Source organism: Mustela nivalis (genome assembly GCF_964662115.1).
Source record: "Mustela nivalis genome assembly, chromosome: 1".
Lineage (NCBI taxonomy): Eukaryota > Metazoa > Chordata > Mammalia > Carnivora > Mustelidae > Mustela > Mustela nivalis.
The window spans coordinates 143,392,438-143,407,236 of record NC_139020.1 but is presented as its reverse complement, the minus strand read 5'-3'; the positions used below and the strand labels follow the sequence as shown (position 1 = coordinate 143,407,236).

At 40.5% G+C, this 14,799-nt stretch overlaps 1 protein-coding gene and 1 long non-coding RNA gene across 2 annotated transcripts in view; one reads left to right on the top strand and one right to left on the bottom strand.

Moving 5' to 3' along the window:
* GADL1 (glutamate decarboxylase like 1) overlaps nucleotides 1–14,799 on the top strand; it is a 171,309-nt gene that overhangs the window by 143,041 nt on the left and 13,469 nt on the right. The window lies entirely within an intron of this gene.
* Nucleotides 4,622–7,712, bottom strand: LOC309855744. Its single transcript, XR_014306970.1, has 3 exons — nucleotides 6,725–7,712; nucleotides 5,657–5,776; nucleotides 4,622–5,080 (listed from the first exon to the last, which is right to left on the bottom strand). It is a non-coding gene; the product is annotated as an uncharacterized lncRNA (long non-coding RNA).

The window sequence follows — 14,799 nt, the reverse complement described above, 5'->3', positions numbered from 1 at the left end:
TCATGCAGTCTGAAGGCAGTTTTCTTCTGCTTGCATGCAGTCTTGGGTGGGGTCTTTGAGATGTGATTAATATTTCAGAAGGTAACTTAGCAGATTGATATCCCACAGGCAATAAATCACCATCTCACCAATAAGAGAAAACATTGCATTTGTCTGTTGGCAGTAACAGTGGTTTTTAAAGGGAAGTTGATTTTAGAAGATGCTTATTGCGCTTTCCTTTAGAAATCTGAATGTGCCTAAAATTTAATACTTAATTAATACCTGCCATTAATGGAGGCTTCTTAACTGATCGAAGTTGGTGATAAATGAAGATTCTTAGTTTTCAGCTGAGTTCAAGGTCAGTTCAAACTAGGAGTTTCTCCCAGTTTGTTGTGACCCACTTACAGTGGTTTGACTCCCATCTACCATTTTTAGCAGCTATTTGTTCTGATACTTTAAGAAATAATTATCCTATTAAAAGTTAAATAGAACAAAGACTAAGCTCCAAATCATTGGATCATTGTAGCATATCATTGTGAAGGGGGAAAAATAATTTTCCCTCTACCTTTCTGGGTTCTTGGTTGAGACACCCTTGACATAAAGACATTAGTAGGACAAAAACAAGTAGAACTGTAATCATATGTTGTGATACATGTGATTCTCTCATATATACAAGAAGTATATATGAGAGAGGCCCAAAACCAAGTAACTCTCTGAAATGGCCCAAGTCATCATCTTAAGTACCATCTTTGGTGAAAGACCAAAGATATTTGGGGGTCAGGGTGGCTGGTTATGGGAGATTACCAGGAAAAGCACAGTCAACAAGGGTAAGGTTGTTACACAGAGTTAAGTCTTTGCTTCTCTATTGATAAGAATTCTAGAGATTGAGAGTCACCTTTCTTTTACTGCTACAGAGAGGAAGACATCTTTACAAATGGAGATTTCCCTTTAAGCTTAAATATTTTTTATGAAAGGCAACTTCTAACTGCCTACTGGTTCTCAGAGCTTTTCCTATGTTGGCTGTTTTTCGTTTTGTTTTATTTTGTTTTGTTTAATACTCAGCCTAAACCAATTCCTATGCCAAAGAGGCATATTTTGGGGTGATATATTCTGCCTTTCCTCATAATTACCATCTTTTAAGCATTAACAAACCCATCTTTGGACTCCAATACTCTCTAGAAGCCCATAAATGAACTGAGAGATGTAGGTAGTTTCTTCTAGAATGTTCCATGCTGCCTTTTCACTTCTGTCATCCTGCTGTGGTGTGGGCTTCAAGCATTGCTTCCCTGCAAGTGTCAGATGTTTCAGGGGGAAGAAGTTGAGAGAAAAGGGGGCAGGGGAAGAGTCGCTTATGACTCCTTGAGACTGGGTTTCTGAGTGATTCTGGTGATTTAAAGAAGCAAATAGTGTCCCTTGCCTTCCTCACCTCCAGGGCTATGGTAAATTTATGGGAGCTATTGTAGCTATTAGACGCAGCGCATTATCTAAAAGCCGAGGTTGGCTGGGACACAGAGTCCACTGTTATTCCCGTCGTCTTTAACCATAAATTTCTATGCCTCCATGCAGAGTGCTCCACTTGAATGGATTTTGTGCTTAAACGGCAGCTCCTGACTGTCAGCTAGGCAGAGGTGGGCCCACAGTGTCTGCAGTGAAAGAAAGTAAAGCTTTGTCTCATGCCAGCCTGGGCTAGTACTTGGTTTGTGAATCTGCCTCCATTAAATGGAAAAGAGGAAAAAAAGCCAGTGGTAATAACCCCGAAATTACGTGAAAAAACCTGGTGAGCAGTGCCACATCAGTACTCCATCTTTGCTCAAGCTTCTCAGAGAAGTACTCAGTCAGGTCCCTTTTTGCGTGTCGAGTGAGAACCATAACAGTGCTTTAATGAAATGGGTTTCAGCAGACGGGCTGGGCGGCCTTTGGAAATCCTTCTGCCTGCTGGGTTTAATTTCAGAATCTCAGCCTCTCTTATTCCCAGGGCCACTGGCAAGCCTCCCCTCGCCCCCACCTTTTTATCCTTGGCCTCATTACCCTTTGCCATTCACTTGTTGGAAAGAGAGGGGAACAAAATTGGTTAGGGATAAAAAGGAAAGCTGGATTTAGTCCTGCCACTTAGTCCTCCTCCAGCCTTTGACAAAAACCTGTGAAAAGTCTCCATGGGGCGGTCCTCTGAAACTATGAACGGTGAAATGGTAAGACCATTGGGGGGCGCCAGCACAGCAGAAATCTATTTGAGTTTCTCAGTCCATCTCTCATTGTCTGTGGTACACAACTGTAATAAAATAGATTGGAGAGGGGCAGAAGATAATTCATTATACCTTCTCTTTTTAAATTTTCCCATTTTACATAGATACCTCCATTGTAAATCTGGAGGGATTTTTTTTTTTTTTTTCTGTTCTGCTTGGTGTATTTGGTTTACCTAAGAAAAGAGCTTTTTACTTCCTTCTCTACCAAATACATGTTCTTTTTTTTTTTTAATTATGTTATGTTTGTCTCCATACAGTACATCATTAATTTCTGATGTAATGTTCCATATTCATTGTTTGTGTATAACACCCAGTGTTCCATGCAATATGTGCCCTCCTTAATACCCTCCACCAGACTCACCCATCCCCCCACTGCCCTCCCCTCTAAAACTCTCAATTTGTTTCCCTGAGTCCACAGTCTCTCATGGTTCTTCTTCTCCTCTGATTTCCTCCCCCTTCATTTTCCCATTCTTTTTCTTAATGCCCTCCATGCTATTCCTTATATTCCACAAATAATTGAAACCATATGGTAATTGACTCTCTTTGCTTGACTTATTTCACTTAGCATAATCTCCTCCAGTTCTGTCCATGATGATTCAAAAGTTGGATATTCATCTTTTCTGATGACTGAGTAATACTCCATTGTATATATGAACCATTTCTTCTTTATCCATTCGTCTGTTGAAGAGAATCTTGGCTCTTTCCACAGTTTGGCTATTGTGGGCATTGCTGCTAGAACCTTGGGGTGCATATGGCCCTTCTTTTCACTACATCTGTATCTTTGGGGTAAATACCAAATAATGCGATTGCTGGGTCATAGAGTAGCTCTGTTTTTAACTTTTTGAGGAAACTCTACACTGTTTTCCAAAGTGGCTGTATCACCTTGCATTCTCACCAACAGTGTAAGAGGTTTCTCCTTTCTCCACAACTTCTCTAACATTTATTGTTTCTTGCCTTGTCAATTTTTGCCATTCTACCTGGCAAATACATGTCCTTTTACATTTTCACATTGTTTTGGAGATTATGTCCTGTGTCTTCCAAAAAGATGCAAAATACATAATGTCCTGTTTATTATAGGTTCTACCAGGTCCTGGTGTTCATTGTAAATTGAAAAAAAAAAAAAAAAAGCTTCTAAGTCAGGGAAATGAATTAGCACTTATTTTGAGTCAGCTGAAAATAAATTAGTTTGAAGAATATGCTAATTTAAATCAAGCAATAAGAAACCACAGAAAGAATTACAAATATGCATGTGTATATTTTGTGCGTGTGTGTATGTGTTGCTAATATTGACAACTGGTTGTGGAAATTGTGGCCAATAATTGGCCTCAGGGGTAAAAGGAAGGGAGATGGGAATTTATCTCCAATGGGTGTTTCCATCATTTGAAAACACATTGGGAACCTTTCCATGGCCACATGGCCATTTCTTGTTGCCTCACCTTTGGAATGTCATTCTCAGATCTCAGTAGACATAGCATTTTGGAAGCCTAAGCCAGGGCACGCTGATAATATATGAGCCCTCTCGCCCTCCCCCCATCCACTTATGCAACCTTTATGAGATAGACAGTTGGTATGTGTCTGGTGACCAGAGAATGCATTGCCCAACTCAGGACACTTCTGAAAGTGAAGTGGATGCTATTAATAATTATACCAGGAAGAACATACATAAATCAGGACTCCTCTCGTCCTGAGCAAACCAGCAACCCTAGTTGTATGCTCTTTTGATTGTAATTTTCACTCCTTTCTCATTCATGAAAGCACATTAGAGCAAGAGTGAGATGCATGGTATATGCAAATAATTTGAAATGCTCTTAACTGGCTTTGAAGAAAGAGTAGGACACTTGTACTCTATCCCAATTAATATTAAGTTGCCCACACATCACCCAGCTGACTGAGTGCTAGTAATAGCTCTAGACCCTTGTCAAAAGTACAGAAATCTCCTACCCAAAGCTTTACCCTACCCTGTCCTTGATCGCTGGCTAGAAAACACTTTGACTTACCTCACCATCACAGTTCATGCTATTCAACCCATTTTGTTTCTCATGATAGTCATTTTCACGTTTTCTGACCCATCCCTGAGGGGGGGATGTGTATTTCTAGCCATTCCTTATAAGAGTCCGTCGGTGGCTTGTCTTTGTGGGGTGCTGACCTAGACCCAGTGATAGTGAGCCCTGTAGTTCTAAACCACTGTGCCAGTGTTTCCCCCATCCTGCCTGCCCACATGTGCTTTTCCAGTATTGTCTTACAGATAGAGAATTTATTGCCAAGTCAAAACAAAACAAAACAAAACAAACAAATAAAAAAAACCCTCCCTCCCATTAGTTAAAGGACCACAAATAAATACAAGGGAAGCACAGTTGCAGTGCTGGAAAACTCCTCTATTCTCCAAGTTCAAAGTTAATTCTAATTGACTGCAAGTGTTGGCTTCTTGAAGAAATGTCCCAAGAGTCATCTGTTGCTAAAAATAAGCATGGTTTAGGCAGTTGGCTGGATTCAGATACTAATAGCTACCTAGCCATTTGTCAAACAGTGGAAGATTTGGGAAGGGGAAAGAGAGAGGGACACTCTTCTTTTCTTCTGATTGGAGAGAGAAGACCAAGGCCATGGTTCGGAGGGAAGGTCAGCATCTTCCCAGTGGCCTCTCATTGAGGCTCAGAGACCTCTTGGAGGCAGGCCTTCTTCAACTAGAAAGGAAAACCCAGCAACACAAGGAGCATAAGTGCAGCATTTGTTTCCACGGAGAGCAGCTAGAGTTGGTTACTCATAGAAACAGTGATGTCCCAATGGCAATCTGACCATGGAGCTTCAGAGCAACAGCTAGAAAAATCATTCTCCAATCGAGAATGGTAAAGTGGGGTTCTCTGAAAGGCAGAGTAAGATGGGTGAGGATTTGTTAGAAATAGTTGCTAGTTATAGTAAAAAGGACCACAATATTGAACTGGGGAGGTTTGCTGACATTTTGCTTTATTTCTCCTCCCCCAGGCCCATGGGAAGTTTAGAGGCAATCACAGAACATTTATTCCACACCAAGAGTATGGTGTTATATAGAAGAATTCAGAATGTAATCGTTGAATTATATTCAGCTTTCTTCACCAGTTAAAAATCCTAGCTGCCAATTTTAGTTATTGAACAATGTTATATTTATGGAGAGCTTTTGGTGTGCAGCGCACTGTGAAATAGGTACTGTTGGTACTGATTTTCTGGTGATAAAAGCTATTGAGTTTTAGAAAAAAAACTTAATTTTTTGATAGCTAAAGCCTCTGACATATATACAGCTTAACTGAAAAACACTGCAGCGGATAGATATGTGTTTGAAAATCTGGGGCCCTGGCATCATTCTTCCCAGACCCTCTGGTGCCATTCCCAGATGCTGACTTCCTGGCAGAAGCAGACTATCGATTGAACTGATTCTGCGGGAGCATTTCTTATGTCCTTACTGTGGACGGTGGGCAAGGGCTAAGAGGGGATATTGTCCCTTCTTTCTCAAGAGGCAGGGGGGATAATCAGACAAATCCGGTCTGTGTTGGAGTCACTGGTCATTCTGTTTTGTTTTTGCCCTAATTTAGAAAAAAAAAAAAAATCACAGCACAGTTCACTGTGGGGCCACTTAAAGTAGTCTGAAAGAAAACACTTAAGCAATTGAAACATAATTTGGCTTGGGAGTTTTTCTTCCTGTGTTCCTGCACTTCCTCAAATCTCTCACTAGATGGTGTCCCAAATCAATCCATAGTCTCCGCACCTTTGCTTTGGTCCCGGAGGAAAGGGAAGTACACAAAGCCGCCTGTGACTAACCTAACCGCCTTCCTCTGGCTTCAAGGATAACTGCAACTTTCCCCACTATCTGATAAGCGATAAGGTCCTTCTGCAGGCCACACCTGTCAATATTTTGAGGGTGGTTCTGACAGGAAGCATTTCGAGTGATTGGCAGGAAGCTTTGCTGGCTCCATCATTAGTGGCCCCAGGGATCTAGCTGCTCCCGTGAATCAGTAGCAAACTCATTTTAACTCCCTGGTGAAGACAGGTCAAACCACAGGCCACAATCCTGACAGAGCTGAAATCCAAGTTTGGAGAGTGGGTGAACAGATAGATAATGAAGAGAAAATACAGACTGTGATAGGCCAGTGGAAACTCATAATCCCAGTGCCCTTGTATGTAAGTCTTCAGTCCATGTTCCCTGAGATAGGGCCATGTCTAGAACCTTCACTTCAAAGGAAATGATAAATTACTGTGTTGTTGTTGTTGTTGTTTATTTTGTTTTTTGTTTGTTTGTTTGTTTGTTTTAAAGACTGGATCATTCATTTGATTCACTGAAGACAGTGGAGTCTATCTTTCAAAAAGCAATTGGTTTTGAGGATTCTGTAAAAACTGCCCAGTGGGCTGTATTCGTAGATAGGAATCCACCGTTTCCAGAATTATTAAGTGTGGTTAGTTTCAGATTCTACTTAGCTCCACAGCGCCCCCTCCCCCTTCTCTCCTTGCTCCATTATTTAGATAGCTAAACACACCATCATTCTGACAGCTAGATAGACAGTTGATTCATTGTTGTCAGTAGTCAAGGAGACTGAATTTTTTCATGATATGTTTTGAGGTCTGGAGCCAGATCTGTGGAAAAAAAAAGAACTTTTAGACAAGCCAGTGAATTGGATCCTGAAATCCCTGGGAGGGAACAATGGCTGGGCTCCACGTGGGATCAGCTGGCTGTCAACACGAGCAGCAGAGATGGATTCTGACTGACTTGTCTGATGAGATGCTTCATGTGGAAGGCTTGGCTCGGGCCAGTGGTAATGAAAATCAAGTGAGGGACAAAGAGAACAGAACCTGGAAGGTGCCATGTTGTAGAGACATCCTTACATAGCTGCTGCAATGTCACAAGGTACTGGAAAGGGCCTGTGAGGGTGGAGGATGGAGAGAACTCCTGACCTAAATTGCCTTCTTTCACTGAGGGAATTTTCTGGACACTTCTGCCCTTAAACACTCAACCTCCACACTATTTCAGTTTTACTCCTCTGCAACACTGACCCACAGAAACACCGAAACACAACACTGAATTTGTAGAAAATGATTTTTGTTCCGTGATAGAGCTGGCTCATTTTTTTTCAAATACTCTAATGGTGATTTTTATTGACAATTATTTGGATGACAGTTTTTCTGTCTTGTATCTCCCAAATAAACTTGGTTTTTTGGATTGCTGTTCCTCAGTTTGAGATGACCAATGATGCAGGCTTTGATATTGTTGTCAGCTGAGAGAGAAGTACAAAGTAGGGAGAGAAAGAAGCTTCTCAGGAGGAATGATAGCCCACCCTTCACCTTATTGCCTAGTGGGAAATGCCCTGGTGCTATTTTCACTGATGGTGATGACTTTTTGCATTTCTCATGATCTACCTGTCCCTTTACTTGGCTTTACATGGAAGTCATACGGAAGTTTTGGCAAAAGTCAATTTTCCGGGATCAATTTCTTTAAAGAATGGAGGTTTATGAGGTCTACAGTGAGTGGCGCCCTAAAATCTCTATTTTTAACAAGCATCTCCAGATGATTCTAAGGCAATTTCTGCACATCTTAGACATATGAAGAAGGGTGATGTAAGGCCTGGTACGGATGCTACTCTCTCCACCCATCTCTGTACTTGATTTATGTTAACATCAGGAGTAAATGAATATTAAGCTATTTTCATGTAGCATACTTCCTATCCCATTTTTAGTCAAGCATAGAATCATATTGTCGGTTCAGAGCAATTTCACTTACCTTAAAAATCTCCTCTATGGATAAGATAGAAGTCTCAAGCATATACTCACATTTTATAGAAGAATATTTCTACCTTTTGTTTTATACCATTTGAGAAGGAAGGTATTCATACCAGCTTTGGTGTCTTGGGAGGCAGCTGTGACAGATAAGAGGCATGTCAGATTATCTATCTCATGGGTAGAACAGACGCAGTGTAGTTGTTAATGATGTTGGTCATTATTTTGGCAGCAGAAGAGGTACAAAGAAAGAAGGAGAAGGGATTTTATTTGGAAACAGGGTGAATGCCAAGAGGATTGGAAGATAAATTTAAATTGTTAAGTCAGGCAGAAAATGTATTGGAGAAATTAATATACTTTCCTCTGACGGCATTTAAATTTACAGGGAGAAAAGGGTGGTTCGACTGTCTCACGGTTGTCATTGTAGCCCATGTGCCAAAGATAGTGGATATTGGCCATGTGCTCCTGAGCACATTTGACCCCAATTATTTATGATCAAGGGTATTGAACAGATTATAGAGCAACATATTAAGATTCATTGCTCTTTTTTAAGGGGGGGAAGGGGCAGAGGGAGAGGGAGAGGGAGAGAGAATCTTAAGCAGGCTCCATGCTCAGGGTAGAGCACAAACCTGGGCTCGATCTCACAACCCTGAGATCATGATGTGAGCTGAAATTAAAAGTTGGATGCTTTAACCCACTGAGCCACCCATGCACCCCAAGATTCATTGCTTTTTAAAGAGAAAACTTGACCCCCTAGTCTGAGTTTGTGAAATCGCAAAATTGACTTGTGTTTAATTGAGCAGATTGCACTGAGATTTTGTTTTCTACCCTTGTCTATGCAGGGCAGAGCTCTAATGCAAGGCTTTCAGAATTGTATGGCTTTGGTACAAAACACAGAATTATTATCTGTCATTCACAATATATTCCTGAATTGAGAAGAAAGCATTTTCATGTCAGGTCAATATCATTAGAAGCCTAATTAATGAACATGCAATTATGACATGTATTAATACTTACTCTTCTTTATCATATCTTTATCTTATCAAACCAAATGTAGATGTCAACTTAAAGATTCTCTGCTTCACCTCATTATTGTTTGACTTCTTTCTTTAACCTGGCATGCAGTAAATAGGCCTTCAATGAGAATCCACTCTGTATGGACAAAGGTTAAAAAAAGAAATGAAAGAAGAATAAAACTGAAATTCATTGAGTGCCTACTCACTGGCACTTTATGTTATCTCAATTAATCTCCATAAAAACTTTGTGAAGTGCCTTATATCATCTCTATTTTAAATGTGGGAAAGCCAAGGATTTATCCATGTCCTTTAGTGATCACTGGGTAGCTTTTAATATTAACCAATATAAACATGACTGTGAAACATTAGTTTTGCTTTAAGATGCTTTTGCTTCCTTACACGTCCTTTGAAGTTCTCTTATGCTAGAGCAGGGTCAGCCTACAGACCAAATCCAGCCCAAGGCCCTGTTTTGTAAACTAAGTTTCATTGGAACATCCACACTCGTGTGTTTTCTGTTACCTGTGGCTGCTTTCTCCTACAACCTGAGTAACTGACAGAAACTGCATGGCCTACAAAACTGATAGTATTTGCTCTCTGGCTCTTCACATAAAACATTCTCCTCAGCTGGGCGTCTGCCTTTGACTCAGGTCATGATCCCTAAGTCCTGGGATTGAACCCCATGTCTGGGTCCCTGCAGAGGAGTCTGCTTCTCCTTCTCGCTCTGCCCCTCCGCCCTGCTTATAGGCACCCTCTCTCTCAAATAAAGAAGTAAAATTTAAAAAAAAAAAGAAAAGAAACAAAGAAAGAAAACGTTTGCCAACCTCCACGCTATAAATTGATACTGCCTCTCCATATATCTAAATCACTTTTAGGATGGCGGATACTCATTGAACAGTAGTATAGAATCATCCAGTTGTTGCCTTGACTTTGCCTATGGAAATCTAAATGTGTGGTATTCTCAGGGTTTGAGGGCTTTAAGTCAGCCATGTCTAATGCAGGGAAAATTAGAGCCAGAGAAGAGGTACCTAGCTTCGTCTAAAGAGGGATTCATCCTGGATCTAACCTAATACATCTACTGTGAGCTGCGTTAATATGGTTTCACTTAATCATACAACTGCAACAAAGGAGCCCCCACCCCCAATCTCAGGGGTTCTAGTAACTAAGACTCATTTCTTGATCACATGTCATGTCTGTTGCGGGTCAGTGGCAGTTCTGTTCTGCCCCATGGTCTTGATCTCTGCACCCATAGACGGAAGAGGAGCTCCCTTCTCCTCACTGCAAAGGGAAAGGAGGCGAGGGCTGGTGGAAACACTCATCCACTCTTAAAGTTTCAGCTCAGATTGACCACATAATAATGGAATGGCGACCAATACTTCTGCTATGGGGAGACACTGCAGGTTTCTAGGCAGAAGCAAGGACGCCTCCCTTCCAAGTAGGGCAGCACGTGTGAATAATTAAAAACAATAATAAAATCTACCACCAGTCAATCCCCCATCGGCCCCACCAGACCCCACCAGTCAATCCCCCATCGGCCACCCGGAGCATGTCCATTCTACCAGCCATAGCTTAGGTAACCAGAGTGCATGGTGAAACCTCAGACTTACTGCTTCCTGGGAGCCCTTCACTCTCCCACTCCTCGTCCGGGTGGGTTATTGTTCTGGGTTTTGTTCTAGCAACCCAGCCTTATCTCATCTTCCCCACATGTGCTTCTGCTTCCCTTTCTGGGGTGAGTGCCCGTGACTTGACAAATAATCAATGGTGAGGTACAAGCCGGTCCGGTCAACAGATTTTGATTTATTTTCATCCAGAGGTACGCGCTCTTCTAAAGCCCTTCGGTTATTCCACAGCCTTGCCTTCTATTTGTCGGGGTTATAAAAAAGAAAGTAAAATCACCTCAAAAACCTGCCTTGTGATATAAGTTTCAATTTCCTTTTTAAAGAAAGCTGACCCTTTTGTGAGCCCGAAGATGAAAGTTGCCTGTTAAATGCAGATATTTCTGGCTATTCTGCCTGGAGGTCAGTGAAGTAGAACAAGATATTAAAGATACTTCCCCAAACTGGGTCAGAACAGTGTTAAAAGATGAGAGGATTATTTCGGGGAGCTATACAATAATCCACTCACACAGGTTGAAAAACTTAATTTATGTCGTGTTTTTTGGATCCCCAAAAACTGTCTGAGGAGATGGATTAGCCAGCCAGCGTCGCACGCCGGGATGCCGCACACGTCCCGTTTTTACTGCTCCATTCAGCAGAACTCCATTATTTCAAAAGCTAAGCAAAAGCAGGCTTTAAAAAAGCAATTTCATCATTTTCTACCTATCTCTGAACTAGTAAATCAAGAAAGCATTCCAAAATTATTTCTCCCACTTAAAATGAAGCAGGAAAAGAATCCTTAGAAATTGAAAAAAAAAAAAATACGTAGGTTGAATGACCAAAATTAATATTGAGGCTGACAGGTTAGCTCACGGTGATATCCTTTGTTTGCTTATATGATGTATTAGATTAATATATCCTCAACATGAAAGGCCTTCTCATTAAACTCAGTAGTGAATGAGGAACATCTGCCCTCACTGTTGCACGTTAATGTTGTTCTGGGAGTGCTAACCAACGCGATGACCAGACAAAGACTTGGGCTTTAAAATATTTCAGAGGACGAGCCCCAAATGTGTTCATTTTAGATTGTGTGATTATGCATCTACAAAACCCAAGGGCATCACATAAAAAGCTTTTAGAAATGGCTATAGTAGGTATATAAAGTTAAATATCGAAAAAAAGCTTTTTCTTACACAAAGAGTAAGAATCTAGGACCTGGAAAATTGAAATTTTTATCAGAAGGCAGGATTTTATTTAATTTTATTCTTTTTAAAAATAAATATTTTATTTATTTACGTGAAGGAGAGAGTGTAAGAGAGAGCAGGAGGTGGGGGGAGAGGGAGAAGCAAACTCCCCTTTGAGCAGGGAGCCAAATGTGGGGCTTTATCCGGGGACTCTGGGATCCTGACCTAAGCCGAAGGCAGATGCTTAACCGACTGAGCCACCCAGGCACCATTTTAGTCAGAATAATTTTATCAACCACAATACCATAAAATACATTTAATAACTGAGACTTAAATGAATTATAGTACCTATGGAAGAAAACTGTAGAACTTTAGGGACCCCCTCCAAAAAACCTCAATGTTCCAGTAACAATTTCTGTTTTATAAATTATTCCAAATGCAACAGCTTTAAAGAGCCATTTTATTATGCTTATGGCTTTTGTGGGTTAAGAATTCACACAGAGCGCAGAGGGAGTGGGATGCCTGGACCCTCATCCAGAAAGGCTGAAATAGCTGAGGGTGATTCTATGGAATATTCTGGAAGCATCTTCACTCACTATTTGACGGGTAATGCTAGCCCTTGGCTGGGATTTTATTTGGGCTATCAACCAGAGCACCTACCGAGGCCTCTCCAGGTGACCTGGGATTCATAATAGGGTGGTGGGCTCAGGATAGTTGGACTTCAAGAAGTGGGTGTCCCTGAGAACCAGCTGGACACTGTTCTACAGTGACTCCTAACCTCACCTTGGAGGCCATGCAGCATCTACTGCCTCCTATTGGTAAGTAAGCAGCCTGCCACAAATCCTTTCTAACTCAGGAAATCTCTTTGAGAAGAATGCCAAAGAATAGGCAGCCATATTTTTCAAAACTGAAGAACACCAAAATTCTAAATAAGATTAATCTTCCCTAAATAGTATGCAAGATGACTATAAGTCTAATCATGTTAATGGAAAGCATTTTTTTTTCTTTTTATTTTAACTTGTCATGGTGTTTTTCGATATCACCTAAGAGACCAAGTGGGTGGTAATAGGTAAGAACATTTTGAGAAGCATGAATACTGAAAGGGGAGTTCAATATTTTATAGACTGCAATAAATAAAACAGCTTGATTACTCTAAGAATAGACATATCAATCTTGCAGAACAGAAAGCTCAGACCCGAGTATTCAAGGAATATGCATCATAGGCATTCCCAATGTATGCTGGGGAAAGGCAGACATCCTATCAGCGGTGTGGAGACTCCTGGTTAAACATAGGGAGTGTTTCTCTAATTTATGCAAGGTACCAATGGAATGTTCAAGTGGATTAAAGGTTTTAAGTGTCAAAATCAAATCAGAAAAAAAAATACTTATTTAACTGGTGTAGAACGTCTTCTAAGTACAAAACCAATGTTGGAATACATACATGTATAGCTGATCAGTCTGATTATCTAAGTTATAAGACTGTACATGAAATAACTAAAATAAAATTAAAAGCAGGTAAATAACTTGCAACATGTCAAGCAATCAGATAGCCAATGTTCCTAGTAACAAAGTGTTCTTCTAAATCAGTAAGGTAAAGATGATCACTCAAAATGATCAAGGAACGTGAACAAGCAGTTTTCCAAAAAAAGCCATTCAAATGGCAAATGGATACGTTGAAACTCCGGGGTGATGATGGGAGAATAAAAACACAGGAATGGAATAACAATCACCTTCGAGAAGCAAAACAGCTCTTGGATGGGAAGGTGATACAGCTTTGTTACGCAGCCATGCTAGGACATACTTGAGGTTCAATTATATGAAATGCCCAGTTTTTATGCAGTATGACTTTATTCTAACAAAGCTTGACCATGTATGACTTAACCTTAACTCTCAAGCAAAAGAAGTTTGGTTTGGGCAAAGCAACCTGTTTCTTTGTGACTTCCCTCCATCTCCCCAACTTGGTCATGAATGTCAGACCAAGAACTCCCGTCTCCTCTTAGATTCAGCATATAGGAAGAATTTCCTTAGCCAGCATCCAAAGGGATATTTTTCAGATATCTCAAAATGATTGATCTTAAATAATAATAATAAATACATTGCCCATCCGATTCAGACTTGGTCTTTTTTTAATGGTGAGGCATTTTTGTCAAACAGATTCTTGCACAAAACTCCAATATATGAGACATGTCAAGTGGAGGTTGGTTTAGGCCACAAAGGGCCCTTTTTGCTCTGCTTCCGTCTGGCCCCTGGAGCAGCCCCGCTCCTCTCTCTGCATTACTTTGTAACCTGGAGCCCCCAGGAATTCCTGGACCTCCATGACTTTAAGGAAAGGGCAATTCCAACGTTAAGCACTAGTTAAAGAGTGTTGAGTGAGCTCCATAGAGAAGAACGGATAATCACTTCCATCAATTTACACAAAATACGCAAACCTAGAGCGTTTTGTTACTTAAGAAAACTGTCTGGGTTGCTGTGAAAAGCTGTTGCTTAATATTTACAACATTAATTGTAAAAAAAAAAAAAATCCTCTAGGAGCATTTAGAAAGACTTCAGTGAAGAACACAACACTTATTTTTTAAATGTTTTTATGAGTAATACAAGAACAATAATTATTTTTAAATCTCCTCATGGTACCTCTCTTTGATTTAGTAAAAAAAAGAAAAAAGAGAAGAAAAAAAAAAGAAAGAAAAGTAAGGTACATAAAACACCTGTCTTTAAAAGTTGAAGTTTTGCCTCTGAGGTTGAAACACCAAGAATTTTAGGATGCACTTGAGCTTAATTAATGAAGTATAGTGAAATCCTGCGAAAACCACTTATAAATAGACATGCAAAGAAAAGGCCTGGGAAGAGGTGGGGCTATATCTTGTGTGTGCTACTAACTTCAGGAGGGACAATGGCCATCTGTACTCCACCGGATCCCCCAAAAAGATCAAAAAGACAATTTGGACTTCAGTTTACTCTGGAAGCAAATAGCAGTGCAAAATCAAAAACAAAAACAAAACACACACTCCAAAAAAAACAACCCACCAACCCCCCCCAAATCTATAAACCA